Source organism: Diabrotica undecimpunctata, chromosome 2 (assembly GCF_040954645.1).
Source record: "Diabrotica undecimpunctata isolate CICGRU chromosome 2, icDiaUnde3, whole genome shotgun sequence".
Lineage (NCBI taxonomy): Eukaryota > Metazoa > Arthropoda > Insecta > Coleoptera > Chrysomelidae > Diabrotica > Diabrotica undecimpunctata.
Genome location: NC_092804.1, coordinates 180,038,665 through 180,054,494, shown reverse-complemented (window position 1 = coordinate 180,054,494; position 15,830 = coordinate 180,038,665). Strand labels below are relative to the sequence as shown.

Below are 15,830 nucleotides of genomic sequence, written 5' to 3'. Positions count from 1 at the left end.
CACTCCCCCGTTTATCAAGTACTTGGGTAGTACCATTTGCAAAAGATACTTTCACCTATTTATTAAATCTGCCACCACATAGCAGCGATAAGATCCAGCTACTCGATCGGACATTTTTCAAACCATTAAAAGCTTATTATGAGAGCGTCGCTGACAGCTAGACCAGTTTCCTTCCAGAACAGGTTCTCTCCATTTACTATGTGGCTGGTCTCTTTTCCACAGCATTTGAAAAAACTTGTACTCTAGGTGTAGCAAGAGGGGGCTTTCAGTCTACAGTAATCTACCCACTGGATAAAAATATTTTGTCGGACGTAGATTTTATACCAGCAGAAGTAACAGAGCAATATTTAGGAAACGATTCAGACAATAGAGCCCCAGCCATCATCAATATTGGAAGTCAGAATTTCTGTACCTGGTCTTTCAAATATTGAAAAAGGTTACTGACAAGAAAGAGCACCAGCCGTCATCAAAATCAGACCAGTTAGTAATTTCACCTTCAAATATTATTCCCTTCCCAAAAATTAAGATAAAAAGGAAACGAATCAGGAAAAATTTTAAGTTAACCCTACTAAAGTCGACACCTAATAAGGAGCGACTTTTAAAAGAACAAAAAGAAAAAACAGGAAGCAGAAAAAGAGAAGGACAGGAAAGCATTACTGAAGAATCAAAAGATAAAATCTCAAAGTGCTAAAGTTCGTGCTTTCAAAATAAAAGTTTTCGACAAAACATCATCTGATGAATCAGTAGAACACTCCTTTCAAGAAAGTATTGATTCTAGTGACATTCATTTTTCCAATAACGATGAAGAGTAAGACATTGAAGTTGTATCAAATATTTTACCTAATGACTTTGTCGTAGTGAAAGTTTTTGGAAAAAAATCATACAGAATTTGTCGTCAAGGCCTGCCAAAATAAATTATGATGGTTATAAAGGCGTATTTTTTAAGCGAGTGCCCACAATATTTTGTTTTCGTGAAACAACGGAAGATGCCTTTTTTCGAAAGGAGCATATTATTTTAAAGCTTTGAAAGCCAATAAAAACCAGCTGTTTTAGATTTTCAAATTCAGTAGGATTCTCTGATGACCTCGCCAAATACCTTAATAATAGAGTAGCGTTTTGTATTTTACATTTGGTTTTTTTTCAATAAAGATTGGTTTCTTTTAAACGCCTACCATCTCTTTTATTTGGGGTCTTATACATTTTAGTTTTGGGGCAAAAATACGCAGTTGTGTACTACTGCCCCATGTGTAGTGGCAACAGTATGCAAATGAAGATTAAAAAAAATTTCATTTATTAGTGAACTTCTAGAACTATTGTTAATACTTAAAATGGAAAAACAATATGTAAGCTCTCCTTGCGGCAGGGAGATACCTTGTCGCCAAAACTATTTATAACAGTTATGGAGTATGCATTTAAATGGCTAGAGTGGGAATCAAAGGGTATTAGCATCGATGGAAAGATATTCAATCATCTCAGATATGCCGATGATATTGTTCTCAGAACAGACAACTTAGGAGAAGCCAGAGTTATGCTACAACAACTACAGCAAGTAACCCAGAAAGTCGGTTTAAAAATAAACTATAGAAAAACAAAAATGATGACCAATCTCGTCCCCAATGAGCTAATAGAAATCGAAAAGTCGCCCATAGAACTTGTGGAAAAATATGTGTGTATTTTTCGGGTCACGAAATAAGGTTAACGCGAGATAACCAAACATGCGAGCTACTCAGAAAAATAAGTCTGGGTTGGGCTGCATTCGGAAAAATGAGAGACGTATTTAAAACAAATATACCGATCAATTTAAAAAGAAAAGCTTTTAACCAGTGCGTTCTACCAGTTCTCACATACGGAGCAGAAACCTTAACTCTCACAAAAACATCAGCCGAAAAATTGAAAAGGACACAACGAAAGATGGAGAGATCAATGCTTGGAATAAGCTTAAGAAATAGAATAAGAAACGAGGAAGTTCGTAGACGAACCGGAGTGGAAGACATTATCGAACATATTACAAGGCAAAAATGGAGATGGGCAGGACATGTTGCAAGAATGAAAGACGACAGTTGGACAAAAAAATTGCTTGAGTGGAGACCACGGGCTGACAAGCGAAGCCAAGGAAGACCCCCAACGCGATGGACCGACGACCTCAAAAGAATCGTGACCAATTGGATAGCAGAGGCGCAGAACAGAAGCAGATGGAAAAGTCTAGAGGAGACCTATGTTCAACAATGGACAACTCAGGGCTGATTGATGATGATGATGATGAAGCTCTCCCGTAATAACATTGAAAAAGTTCCAAACAGTTATAATTGATAAAGAAACTGCGTTTTTTTGACCCCAACTACCCTATGATACTATAATATAACGGCTGTTTCTACCTTCGACTTTTATCGCTGTACCTTATCAATAATAGATCAGACAACTAACCATTTTCCCATGACAGTCATTGATACAGGTAACTGACTGAAGATTAAACGTCACTTTTTGCTCATAAAAAATGTAAGATCGCTATTTAATATTTAAATATTTCAGGTGAACATTATTTTTTTCTTTGTTTTTTTTGTCTGTTTTATTTTGCAAATACTTGATTATATATCTGTTTCTTTTCAATGTTCCTCATGTATATCTGGCTTCCTACTAATGCAGTTAAAATTAATTGTATTGCATAATTACATACAAACAATGCAGATAAAACAGAAATACATATGAGACATCTACTTAAATATGGAAGATGACGAATAATTAATTGAACAACAAAAACATGCCCCTTCAGTTGCAAAAGATATTCTATAGAAGTCATATTCACTTTTTGTTTACAAACATATACCTCACTCAGGTACACCTTCAAAAGAACATTATTTACTAAAACAAATAACATTATCCGAACTGAAGCCTTTTTCCCCGTATAGAGAAAAAGATAATGATGATGGGTATTTCATTCCCAAATTGTATTTCAAACAAGCTGAGATACCACAAATAGATAGCCTTAAAGCAATAATAAAAATATTAAGTATTCAGAAGATTCGCATTACACATTTATAAAATTTTTAATTCAAACTAAACCATAGATAGAACGGAACTGGAATACAATATAAATCAATTTAAAATTAATAAAACTTTCAAATTAGATTTAGGCGTCCATATGGTTTAAAATGAATATTTTATTGCAAATGCAAATGCGCTGAAATATAATAGCAGTACAATGAGTTGGAAAAATGAAGCAGTTTTTAAAAATGTTATTTATATTAAAATCACTAATAACGTTTGTCGTTTGTATAAAATATCAGTGTTGTTATAGATAAATGAAAGAGCAAAATTATAATTCAATTGTATTTGGTACTGGTTTGAAAAGGAAATTGTAAATAAAAATTTCAAAATAAATACAGCTCAACAATAAATTTAGATAGATGGAGAGAAAGTAAAACAAATCAATTTTTTTTATCGGTAAGATAGTTTCGAAACAACATTTCTATTAGATGTCGCTATTGCGTCCATAACGAAGCCATGTTATTGTTGCTTCTAATAAGACAGAGAAGATTATTTTTCACGTTAAGAACGGCTATGAATAACTATTCTGATGAGACTTATTAAGTCGAAATACGTATCAATAGATACATAGACGCTCTGAACGTGAAATCAAATCTTTTCTGTCTTTTTCAATTTTTTTTAATTATCTATCTGCTGGTTAAGGCATTTATGGCATAGACTAGTTCTGTATAATAGAAATCTGTAATTAAATCTTCGTGCAATGGTTTTGAGTTATTATGTTTGGTCAGTCCTATTATATGGTTAAGAGTCTTTTTCTTCTTCTTTATTCTTGTATAAAGCCCGTTTCTTCTTCAATATTAGCCTTCTAAATTGTTTAAATTATCGCAATATCTTTTTCTTGGTCTGTCAATACTTCTCCGCCCACTTAGTGACATCTCGTGCTAATTGTACTATCCTATCCTATGCCATTCTACTAATGGGTTCGTTCCACGCCTGTTTCTATTTTGTCATTCATCCATTTATGTCTTCTATATTGCATGCTTTTCTTATGTTTTCGCTTCTCTCCCTATCCAATAGACTTTTCCCTGATAAATGTTGAAGTATTTTCATCTCTGTGGTTTCTAGCAGTCGTCTTGTTTTAGATGTCTCGCTGCTTTATAGATTTTTGTTCTTGTGTCCTGTCTTAGGTGTTTGTTCTTCTAGATTGTGTCATTAAGAGATCTCGCCGCTGTTCTTGCTCTTAAGCTTTGTTGGTGGGTATTTAGTGGGTATTTAGATGTTGTCATACATTTGGTTTTTTCTGCTGATATTATCATATTGTATTTCTTGGCTGTTGTATTGAAGATGTGTGTTAATCTTTGGAGCGTCTTTTGCCTCAACGATTAATGCGGCGTCGTCCTCATAACATCATATTTGGATTTGTTTGTTCCCTATTCTGTAACGAGAAATTTAGGTACCCTTTTTAATAATAAAGTTAACAGTTTCACTGAAATAATTATTCGAATAAAAAAAAACCGAAATGTGAAGAAAATAGAAGCTTTCAAACTCTGGTATATCGCAAAATATTACCAATTTCATGAATGCAGCGTACCACAAGCCGACGTATTAAGACGAATCAAGAAAGAAAAGGAAGTTGTACTGACAAATAAATTTAAAAAAGTGCCCTACATGAGATACATCATGGGAGTAGGAAAATGTCAATTAGGTCAAAACTTGTAATTCAAAAAAAGATAATTGAAGGAAGATCGATAGAAAGAACACATTTTGTGAATATAAAATCTGCGCAAATTGTTCGACACCACAAATAATCATCTGCTTAGAGCAACAGTCCCGAAACGGTGCATAGTCTTGACGATTGTTAACCTTCAAAACAAAAACGAAATTAAACAAAAAAGATGGAATAAATGACAGTATACTACTCAAAGTAAGTCATACCTAGTCTACTAATAATGAAACTAAAATTTTTGTAATATTTTTATTAGAACAGTTTTTATTATGCAACAAAACCAAATAAAATCAACACATACACAATTTTCACATTACATCCCCTTCCCGGAGAGTTGTTTTGTTGTGAATTTCTGTATTCAGTATAAACTCACGTACATCTAACCAAAAACTAATCTAAAATAAAAGCATTGTTGTGTTTTTTATATCGTATTTACCTACACCGATAATTTGATTGGAGCTCCTATACAAATGGACTCACGTACTTCGTGTTTTTGCGCTGGTTACATTAACATATTTTAGTTTATGTAATAAATACGATGTATTTTTTAGGACATAACAAACATTTTTATTATTTCAATCTTATTGACACACACGATTAGTAATTTGCAAACTACACAATTAAATGTGCTTTTTTATATTATACTCAATTTGGAAACGCATATTTTTTATGATAGAAGATTACAGTCTTTATACAGGACTTTTAAAAGCAGAGAATGTATCAATATCGATACCTAATTGTCTCAATTTTGTACAATATGTCTTTTACAATATGTCATGTCAAAAAAGCGTACGAAGATTACAAGAGTATCAGAAATGAAATTTGTAAGATGAATTAAAAACGAACGTTGGCAACGCTTCTTAAAAGAAAAAAAGAAATATGACACTTTATAAGAGGACAAAAATCAAAGGTGGACGAATTAATAGGCACGAAACAAATCGAAACAGATATACAACATTAGCTTATAACACTTAGCAAATGAAAAACAAAGTTTTCGCACGTAAAGTTTGTATACAGATGCAATATTCGCAAAAAAATAAGTTATAAAGAAAGCATACAATAGATCGCATTCCTATGTTTGATCGACTTTAAGAAGAAGAAAAATAAATATTTCTTTTTCTTTGGATAAGACAGCATTACGATCATCATCAATATTACCATCGCTATTATCATCCCCATCATTATCATCACCACTACGTTCATCATTTCCGAAAGAAACCATAATGGGTTGTACCGTTTGTTCTATTATCATACGACATGTTGTCGGTGCAATGCCACATCCACAAATGTGCAAGATTCTCGTTTTTTGCCTAAATACACCACTAACATTGGTTCAGTCATTCCTATATTCTGACACAACCACGAATGTGATTAAAGGCTAGGAGATGGTGAACTTTGCAATTGTTTTCCATTCATTGTTCTATTTCTACTAAAGATACTCAAATTTTTGTGTAAAAATGAACGCCAACAATGCTAAAATATTTGAAAACTTGAGACAGTCACGTCTGGATTCACCAAAAGAGAATAACCAGGAGGTAGGTAGATGTTAATATACCATTATGGAAATAACATTTTGGTGATTAGCTGATAGAAATAAGCATTTTGAACGATAGAGTGCAGTATCTTGTATCATTAAAAAACATATGATCTTCATCAGATAACTATATTACGAAGAGAACTTAACTTCTAGCAGTTCCTCCTGCTCTTCTTCTTCGAGCTCTAGCGATACAACATCAAAATTAGAGGATCAAAATGAAATAAAAAAAAAATAAATAAATTAAGTAAATTATTTAGAAAGGTGTGACGTAAGTTATTCTAAATCTATTTTTCTTTCTTTTAAGGTGAGGGCTTTAAGAAGAAAATGAAAACCATAAACGCTTGAAAGAAAAAAATATGGAAACAAAAAAGATTAAAGGGAGAGTCTTATGTTTGTTCTAGAAGTTAAGAGAGACCGTCCTATTTTACCATCCCCGTGTTCTGGTCAAGCAAACCACAAATGCGATACTTTTATCAACGAGGAAAACCGATGCAAAATTTATAATGAGTTCCATCAAATGATTTCGGTATATGATCAGCGAGCTTTCTTAAATAGTCATTTTGATAAACAAAAGAAAAAGAGAATCGCTAGAAATATTGAAAATTCTAGAAGAATATTTAGCATGAATAATTACTCGTTTACCGTCAACGAGGAAAGAAGACAAGTATGCCAGGCCTTTTTTATGGCTACACTCAATATGACAGATGCATTTATGCGCGGAGCTGTGGCAAAGCTTTCTTCCAGCAGCATAGTTAAAAAAGAAAATTCTGGAAAACATGTATCACATAATAAATTGAAAGATGTGCTAATTCGTTAGCACATTCTTTCATTTCCAGCCATGTAGTCTGATTATTGTAGGGCTTTTAATACCAAAAGGTATTTGGATTCTTCATTAAACATCTCTATTATGCACAAAATGTTAAATCAAAGTGTTCAGAATTAAATGACCGTTAGGTTTCTTTCAAAAAGTATCGACGAGTGTTAAAAACTTATAACTTGGAGATTCATAAACCCAATAAGGACCAGTGTAAAAAGTGCTCAAAATATACGAATATAACAGAGGAGTCAAAAACACACGAATAGAAACACACAATTACATGCTAAGGAAACAATTAGCTCGTGAAGCTCGAGACGAAAATAAAGAAATTGCAAAGAATATTTCAGAGGTACTATCGTTTAACTTTCACCTCGAAGCAGTACTTATCACTACACAGAGTCCAACAGGATAAATATTTTACCTACAAAAATTGGCTATTTACATTTTAACTGTCTACAACGTAGGGAATCAGGATGAAATCTGTTACCTTTGGGATGAAACCCAAGAAATAAGGGCGTTAAATGAGATATCCGCGTGTATTTACAATTATATTATCAATTAAACAAACATTACTGAGGTTCAAATGATGCCGGACGGGTGAGGCAAGCAACAAAAAATTCACATTTTGCTGTTATGTACCTGAAAACTCTTACGGATCACACTAACTTAAAAACTAGTGATCACAAGTTTTTCGAATCAGGACATACTGAGATGGAGTGTGATTCACTACACTCGAAAATCAAACAGAAATCAAAATATGTTCCTGTTTATTCACCAGAAGGTAGAGCTCAGATAATAAGAAATGCACCAACACATCCACGTCCTTTTGAAATCAGATTCATAATGTTTGATAACGTCTTTGATTTCAAATCCTGAAATACACTTAACCGAATTCCCTGGCAACAAGTTTGCTGGTTACGATACAATAAAACCGATGCCGTGGAAACAGCATGAAGAGTCGTGGGCTCCCCAAAAACGTTGACTCGAAGAAAGCTTATAATAAGCAGTTGCCAATTGCGATTGCTAAATATAAATATCTGCAGAAAATGTGTAATGATTTAACAATTCCAAAGAACGATCATAACTTTCATAATTCTATAAATGCCGATAAAAATATAAGATACAATTTGCCGGAGCCAAATTAAAGCGACGATTCAGACGAAAATTTATTTATTCTAAAATATGATTAAGTGTTTTACTATATTATTATTTCCATCTTTGTAGTTTTCAATATTAGAAAGTTCTTTTTTTCCACTTTTACCATAATAAAGGTTGAAATAATTTCACTTATATGCATTTTATTTCAAAATCTACAATGCCACAATCACGAATGTATCTTTTTTCGAAAATTGATGGATATTTTCGTAAATTCCTAATAATATTTTTTCTAAAATATAACTAATACATCTATGAATAAAAGTACAAAAAAATGTGTAATTAAATCCTGAATTTTGGCAACTAATTGAAAGTTTAAAAGTTGAATATCTGCTAACGCCCATTTTGCATATTCGTGTGGGTGGCATTGCACCGACGATGTATTATATCTTCTATCTATCAATCTATACAATCTATTCTGTCATTCTCCATCTCTAAGGTCTCGTCTTTCCATGGCCTCGTCTATTTCATCCCTCCATGATCTTCGGGGTCTACCTCTTTTCCTTCTTCCTATTGGGCTCCAATCCGAAATCTTTGCTATCCACCTTATATGATCTGTTCTTCTCACATGTCCATACCAAATCAAACGTTTTTCTTCGATGTAGCTGAGAATGTCTTGTTCTACTGCCATTCTTCGTTTTATCTCCTCATTTCTGATGCGATCCATTTTTGTCACTCTGCAGCTTCTTCTCATGAACTCCATTTCAGTTGCTGTGATTTTGGACCTGTTTCGTTTATTTACTACCCAATTCTCTGCTCCATAGGTCATTATACTGCGTACCAAGGTGTTATAAATTCTCTTCTTTGTATTTCTGGTAATCTGTCTATCCCACAGTACCCCGTTCATTTGTTTAATACATGTTCTTGTCTGTGCTAATCTGCTGGTTATCTCTTGCTCGGTGGTTCCATTTTTTGAGAGTATGAATCCTAAATATTTGAATTTGTCAGTGCCGTTAATTTCCCTATTATCGTCCATTTCCAAGTTTCTCACTGGTTCTTGCTCTGTTGTTAAATATTCGGTCTTCTTTGTGTATTCCTTTTCGAATTTTCGGAGCATATAGCACAGATCTTCTTCATCTTGAGCCGTTACCACTTGGTCATCTGCAAAGCTTAATGTGTACAAGAAGTTGTCCCGGATTGGTATTCCCATCCCTTCACATTTCCTTTTCCATGGTTTTAATATTTGTTCGAGGAATATCTTGAACAGTGTCGGATATGTAGAGCATCCCTGCAATAAGCCTTTTGTGGTCTTAAATTCGTTGGAGTATTTATTGCCGGTTTTAACTCTTACCTTGTTGTTGTTGTAAAGGTTTTTTTACGGCTTCTATTAACCTCTGAGTTATTTCGATTTCCTTCATCGTGTTTCATAGTTGTTTTCTGGGGACCGTGTCATATGCCTTTTTTAAATCTATGAATGCCATGTGTACTGGTCTATTTTTTGCCATTTTTTTTAATTAATTGCTGGAGTGTATAAATGTGGTCTATGCAAGGTCTTCCTGCCGTAAACCTAGCCTGTTCTTCTCCGATTTTATTTGAGATAGATTTTTCCAGTTTTTCTTTCAGTATTTTTCCATATAACCTGCCCATACATCCTATCACACTGATGCCTCTGTAGTTCCCGCATTTCTTCTTATCTCCCTTTTTATGTATCGAGGTTATATATGCTTTGGACCATTCTTCTGGTATTTCGTTCAGGTTTATAGCGTTACTGAACAATTCGTGTATAATTCTGTGTAGTTTGTATGTTCCGTACTTAATTAGTTCATTAACGATTCCTCCTGGTCCCCCTGATTTTTTGTTCTTTAAAGTCTTTATGGCATTCTTTATTATAATTATATCTTCTTGCCTTTATATTATAATATAAAAATTTAAAAATTAGGCCATTTAGTAGTTGACGCATAGATGTAAGTGTAAATTTGGTGTTGGTTGTCATGACGCATCCCTTAATTTGTGTCCAAATTAGTTTATTCTGCGAATTCGTTCTTGTTCCCTTAATTATTTATTTATTAACTAACTGACAGATAAATAAGGATGAAAGATAAGAATTGAATATGTGCTCGATAAATAAAAAAACATAAATTAATTCCGACTGAACTACACACAACATATTATACGTACACAGAATGGTTGAAAATGAAACTAAACAAATACTTCATGACAAACCCAAAGGAAGAGAAAGTGTGAGACGTCTCGTAAAAGGTATAGAAAAGTTTGAAACTAAAACAAGTAATCAATTTTTAAACCCTGGAATAAAGTAAAAGAAAACGAATATTTTGCGTTGCTAAACAGCCAATACAGCACATAACTTTTACTAGTAACTTTTTTTATCTTTATTTTGTGTGATAGGAATTTTTTTATACGTACTCTATACAATGTGAAATGAATTACCTTAAAACGGAAGACAACAATGTACAGCTTCTACTAATAAACGTTTATCGCAGCCATAAACACACATATTTTCTCTATTTTCCTCCCGTTTTTGTAAATATCCCAGTAATTATCGCCAGCACGTTCTACACCCGAAAGAAACTTTTTAGCTGAAAATACAAAGCAAACAAAAAACTTCCTCATACATATTTTGTAGCCTAATAATCCCTAATATACAGTCTAATTGCGTTTTCCATGAAGAAACGACTTGCTGAAAGTTAAATAAAAAGAGCAACCGAACCGAGCTGCGAAGTTGGCTGGAAAGTACTTGGGCGCAAACTTCACGCTGCATTATGGAAAAATTAATCAGAGTGGGTCATTGTGTGCGTTTTGGGAGCAGGTAGTAACTTGATTTTTTGGAACAGCGTCGTTTACAGAAGTTTTATTGTCTTTAGAAGACGACGAAGAGGGTTAAACTTTTTCTTTAGGGCATTGTACCTGAATAAAATATAATTTTTTTTCAGTAGTTACCTTGAAATTATATAAAATTTTGGTAACTTATTTTCTAGACATGTTAAGGACACTTTAACGGGATTGGTTAGAGATAACAAGTATTCAAGAAAACATTAATAATGAAAAGACACAACAAAAAATAATAGCAGAAGTTGTGTGAAAATCACAACGATTACAGAAGTTTAAAAATACAAAACTGAACTTTGAAATGATAAAAACAATGTATTATATTACGTTCTTGTATAACTTTTTGAAACTTTTTGAAACTTTTCAAAACCAGTATTTTAGAAATGTTGGAAAGAGTATAAAACTTATCTTAAAAGTGTAAAATTCACCAGTAAAACGTACGTTTTATTTTGTAGCAACATAATTCCCAAAGTATACACAAAGAACTGCTTGGTTATTTCGACTTTAATGATAACTTATATTCTAACACTTTCAAAGAATTCCATTAAACAAATCACAATCCTCGATACATCTTCATTTCGAATACATCTGACCTGATTAAAATATTTTGCTTTCTTAGCTCGATATTTTCCTTAGTTGCTTTATATTTGTCCTATTTTAGTCTTTAACACGAAAATTTACCTTCCCATCGACTTTCTGCTTATTTAACGAAAAATACTCTCTTCAAATAAATTCTCTCTTTATTTACCTAACGCAAATCTTGTTCCTTATGTCATCCCTGTTTCATCATCATCATCATCATCATGCAACCTCTTCTATCCACTGCTGGGCATAGGTCTCTCCCATTTTCCGCCACTCTTCACGGTTCTATGTTTCTTGTTGCCATTTCTTGGATATCCGTCTAATGTCGTCCATCCAGCGTGTTGGTGGTCGTCCTCTGATGCTTTTGTCTCCTCGTGGGCACCAATCAATTAGTTTTCTGGTCCATGTTGTGTCTTTCAGTCTCGCTATGTGACCTGCCCAATTCCATTTCAGCTTGGCTATACGTTCGACGACATCACTGATACCTGTTCTTTGCCTTAAGTCTTGATTCCTTATTTTGTCTTTTTTTGTCACGGCGAGAATTGATCTTTCCATGCGCCTTTGTGCCGCTCGCATTTTTAGTGCTGTTGTTTTTGTGAGCGTGACAGTTTCTGCTCCGTATGTCATAATAGGAAGAACGCATTGGTCAAATGTCTTCCGTTTCATAGCTATCGGGATGTTGCTCTTAAAGGGCAATAGGCTAGGGTTTGTGATGTTTTGACTTAATTGTAATTAACGGAAATGCCTTATTGAAAATACAGACAAGCTTATCTAAAAAATCACTGAGTTTATAGTCCACGTTCACAGAGGGAAAGTGCCACCCAGAAGTCAAGCACAAATTTTGAAATTTGCGAAAGTTCTGAGCAAAAAAAATTCTACCGATACGTTGGGTTTTCGAGGATTGTTTGTTAAGAGTATTAACCTTGGTATATATATACTGCTTCATGGTCAGAAGAACGTACACCATATTTTTTGCTAGATTTCACTACTTCCTTGATTTCTGTGGTAAATGGTACTTTATTATTTCTTCTATTTATGTTTATTGCTCTTAAGGACTTTCTCATCTCTGTTTTTATGTTAATCTTTACTTTGCATTCTCTGAAGTAACTTTTGCATAACCTATTGTTACTCTTTTATTAAGCAAAGTGTACTTTTGCTATTCCTTTTGTTCAAAATATGTATTATTAATACGTAGTTTGTTGAGGGAGCATGTTTTTATTAGTTTTTTTAAATAAACTAACATCGTAATAAAAATAATATGTAATTTTGATATCTTTTATTTACAAAAATTGTTTCGTAGTATAAAAGAAACCATTAGTCTATGTTTTTGAGATAACTTCTTAGTTTTTAACAAGGAAAAGACAGTTAAGATTTTATTTCACGTATAGGGAGCTTGCGCATCCGTTTATACGTATTTCAGCCCAATAGGCATCATCAGAACGGCTTTCGCAAGCGCTCTGAACGTGAAATAATTCTTCTCTGTCTTAGGAAGCAACTATAACATGGCTTCGTATAGACGCAATGTAGCGACATCTGATAATAAAATCGTAGACTAATTTTCGAAACCAAATTCAAGAATTCCGCTTTAATCTGTGCCTTCTAAGAATTGCAAGGCAAAAACAGACGTTGATAAAGGTGTTAAGAGAGACATGGGGAATCTAAAACTTGCATTCCACAACATATCTTTTCAACTAAGCAAAATTCTTAGCGAATTGGTTTCTAGTACTCGTACAGAGTATATCGAAATAACAAGGAAAAGACAGTTAAGATTTTATTTCACGTATAGGGAGCTTGCGCATCCGTTTATACGTATTTCAGCCCAATAGGCATCATCAGAACGGCTTTCGCAAGCGCTCTGAACGTGAAATAATTCTTCTCTGTCTTAGGAAGCAACTATAACATGGCTTCGTATAGACGCAATGTAGCGACATCTGATAATAAAATCGTAGACTAATTTTCGAAACCAAATTCAAGAATTCCGCTTTAATCTGTGCCTTCTAAGAATTGCAAGGCAAAAACAGACGTTGATAAAGGTGTTAAGAGAGACATGGGGAATCTAAAACTTGCATTCCACAACATATCTTTTCAACTAAGCAAAATTCCTAGCGAATTGGTTTCTAGTACTCGTACAGAGTATATCGAAATAACAAGGAAAAGACAGTTAAGATTTTATTTCACGTATAGGGAGCTTGCGCATCCGTTTATACGTATTTCAGCCCAATAGGCATCATCAGAACGGCTTTCGCAAGCGCTCTGAACGTGAAATAATTCTTCTCTGTCTTAGGAAGCAACTATAACATGGCTTCGTATAGACGCAATGTAGCGACATCTGATAATAAAATCGTAGACTAATTTTCGAAACCAAATTCAAGAATTCCGCTTTAATCTGTGCCTTCTAAGAATTGCAAGGCAAAAACAGACGTTGATAAAGGTGTTAAGAGAGACATGGGGAATCTAAAACTTGCATTCCACAACATATCTTTTCAACTAAGCAAAGTTCTTAGTTTTTGTTTCAGCTTCCTTATATTATATTCAGTTTTAATGCTTCTTTTTTTACGCCCTGTTTCCAAGGCTCCTCATACAGTACGTTAAGTTTTGCATTAGGTACTGCAAACTACATAAAGCGCTAAAATCGGCAACATCGTCTCGTACGAGGTACTTAAAATTCTCCATCCCTCTTAGCTTGAGACTCCTAGACAGTAAAAGAGAAAACAAAATGCATCTAGTAACACGTAACAACGCAAGGGATATGCATCTACCTAGTTCGATTTTCGTTTTGCTTACGCATACCCGGTTCATTTCTTATAACATAAACTCGATAAAAATACACTGACCATTATAGGGCGGTGCCATTGTATCGGTTTTCAATAATGTGAACAATTTTTTGTAGTTTAATTAAAAATAAAGATTTTTTTTAAAAAGATAAAAGAAAAAATATACTCTTATTGAAAATAAAAAAATTCTCAATAAAATAAAAAATAATTCTTTTTACTCCAAAGAAATCATTAAAGTATTTGACCTTCTACGGCTAAACAGTATCCCAATCTGTCATAAAAACTTCTGCGGACAGATGTCAGAGTTTCTGCTGTAACAGAATTGGAGACTTCTTTTATTCGTTTTTTAATTCATCCAAGTTTTGGGAACTAGCCTCAAGATGATCGTAGATGATGTGTTTTAAATGTCCAAAAAAAAAAGAAGTCCATGGGTGTAAGATCTGGAGATCGCGCAGGCCACTTAATATCGCCTGTTTCACTTAGAACTTAATTAGAGAAAGTATTGCTCAAATACTCGCTAATTATTCGAGCGTTATGAACTGAACAGCCGTCTTGATGGAACCAAACATTCTCCAGATTTATATCAGGAAAATTAAGAATAGCGGAAACACATGTTTCTGTAACAAGTCGAGGTAGACTCTACTATTCAAGTTGCCCTTAATAAAAAATGGACCTATTATGTGGTCTCCTAAAATGTTAGTCCAAACGTTAACTTTTTGAGGACGTCGAGTACGGTAAAGAACACTTCTGTGCTGGTTTTCCCGCACCCAATACCTCGTAATGGAAGGATTGTATCTCCCTACTAACGAAATAGAAGATTCATTAGATAATGAAATGTTTTTAATAAAATTGGGTTCATCATTAGCCTTCGTTATTAGAGTTTTATAAAACCCCATTCTTCGAAAGTAGTCATCTGGATAAAGTTGCTGCGTTTTCGAATATTTAAAATTCTTCAAACCGTGCTTATTCCATTCTTATGTTACAGTAACATTGCTAACACCTAACTCTCTAGCAATACTTCCTCTTGAACGTGTTGAAACCATGTCGATTGTTGCACAAATTTGTATATTCCGGTATTCTCTTTCCTTAACTTATTTTGGTGGCACTTCTTGAGCGTGACATTTTCTGAAATTTTTGAGGCAATAACAACTATCAAAATTTTTAACAATATTATGAGCTGGCTGTATCCAAGCAATTGGTGTCCCCTCAAAAAAACACAGAAAAAAAATCTACACACTGTTGTCCAGAATTAACACCATAAAACCATCTTATTAATTGAACCTTTTCTGTGGGCATGTAAACAGAGATGTTGTTTACAAAAATAAAAATACTATCTACGCTCTTATTGTTTTAAACAACCACTGTATAATGAAAAATTATTGAAGACGGGGCAACGGAGGTTCGTGGAAAGTTGACGGCGCACAGTGTTGCCATTTATAGTGTGTATATCTAATTTAAAACTTAACG

At 33.7% G+C, this 15,830-nt stretch overlaps 1 protein-coding gene and 1 pseudogene across 1 annotated transcript in view; both read right to left on the bottom strand.

Moving 5' to 3' along the window:
* Positions 1-5,933, bottom strand: part of LOC140434007 (heat shock protein 83-like) — a 39,650-nt pseudogene extending 33,717 nt beyond the window's left edge.
* The window catches only part of LOC140435297 (EGFR adapter protein-like), a 651,983-nt gene that overhangs the window by 435,220 nt on the left and 200,933 nt on the right, over positions 1-15,830 (bottom strand). The window lies entirely within an intron of this gene.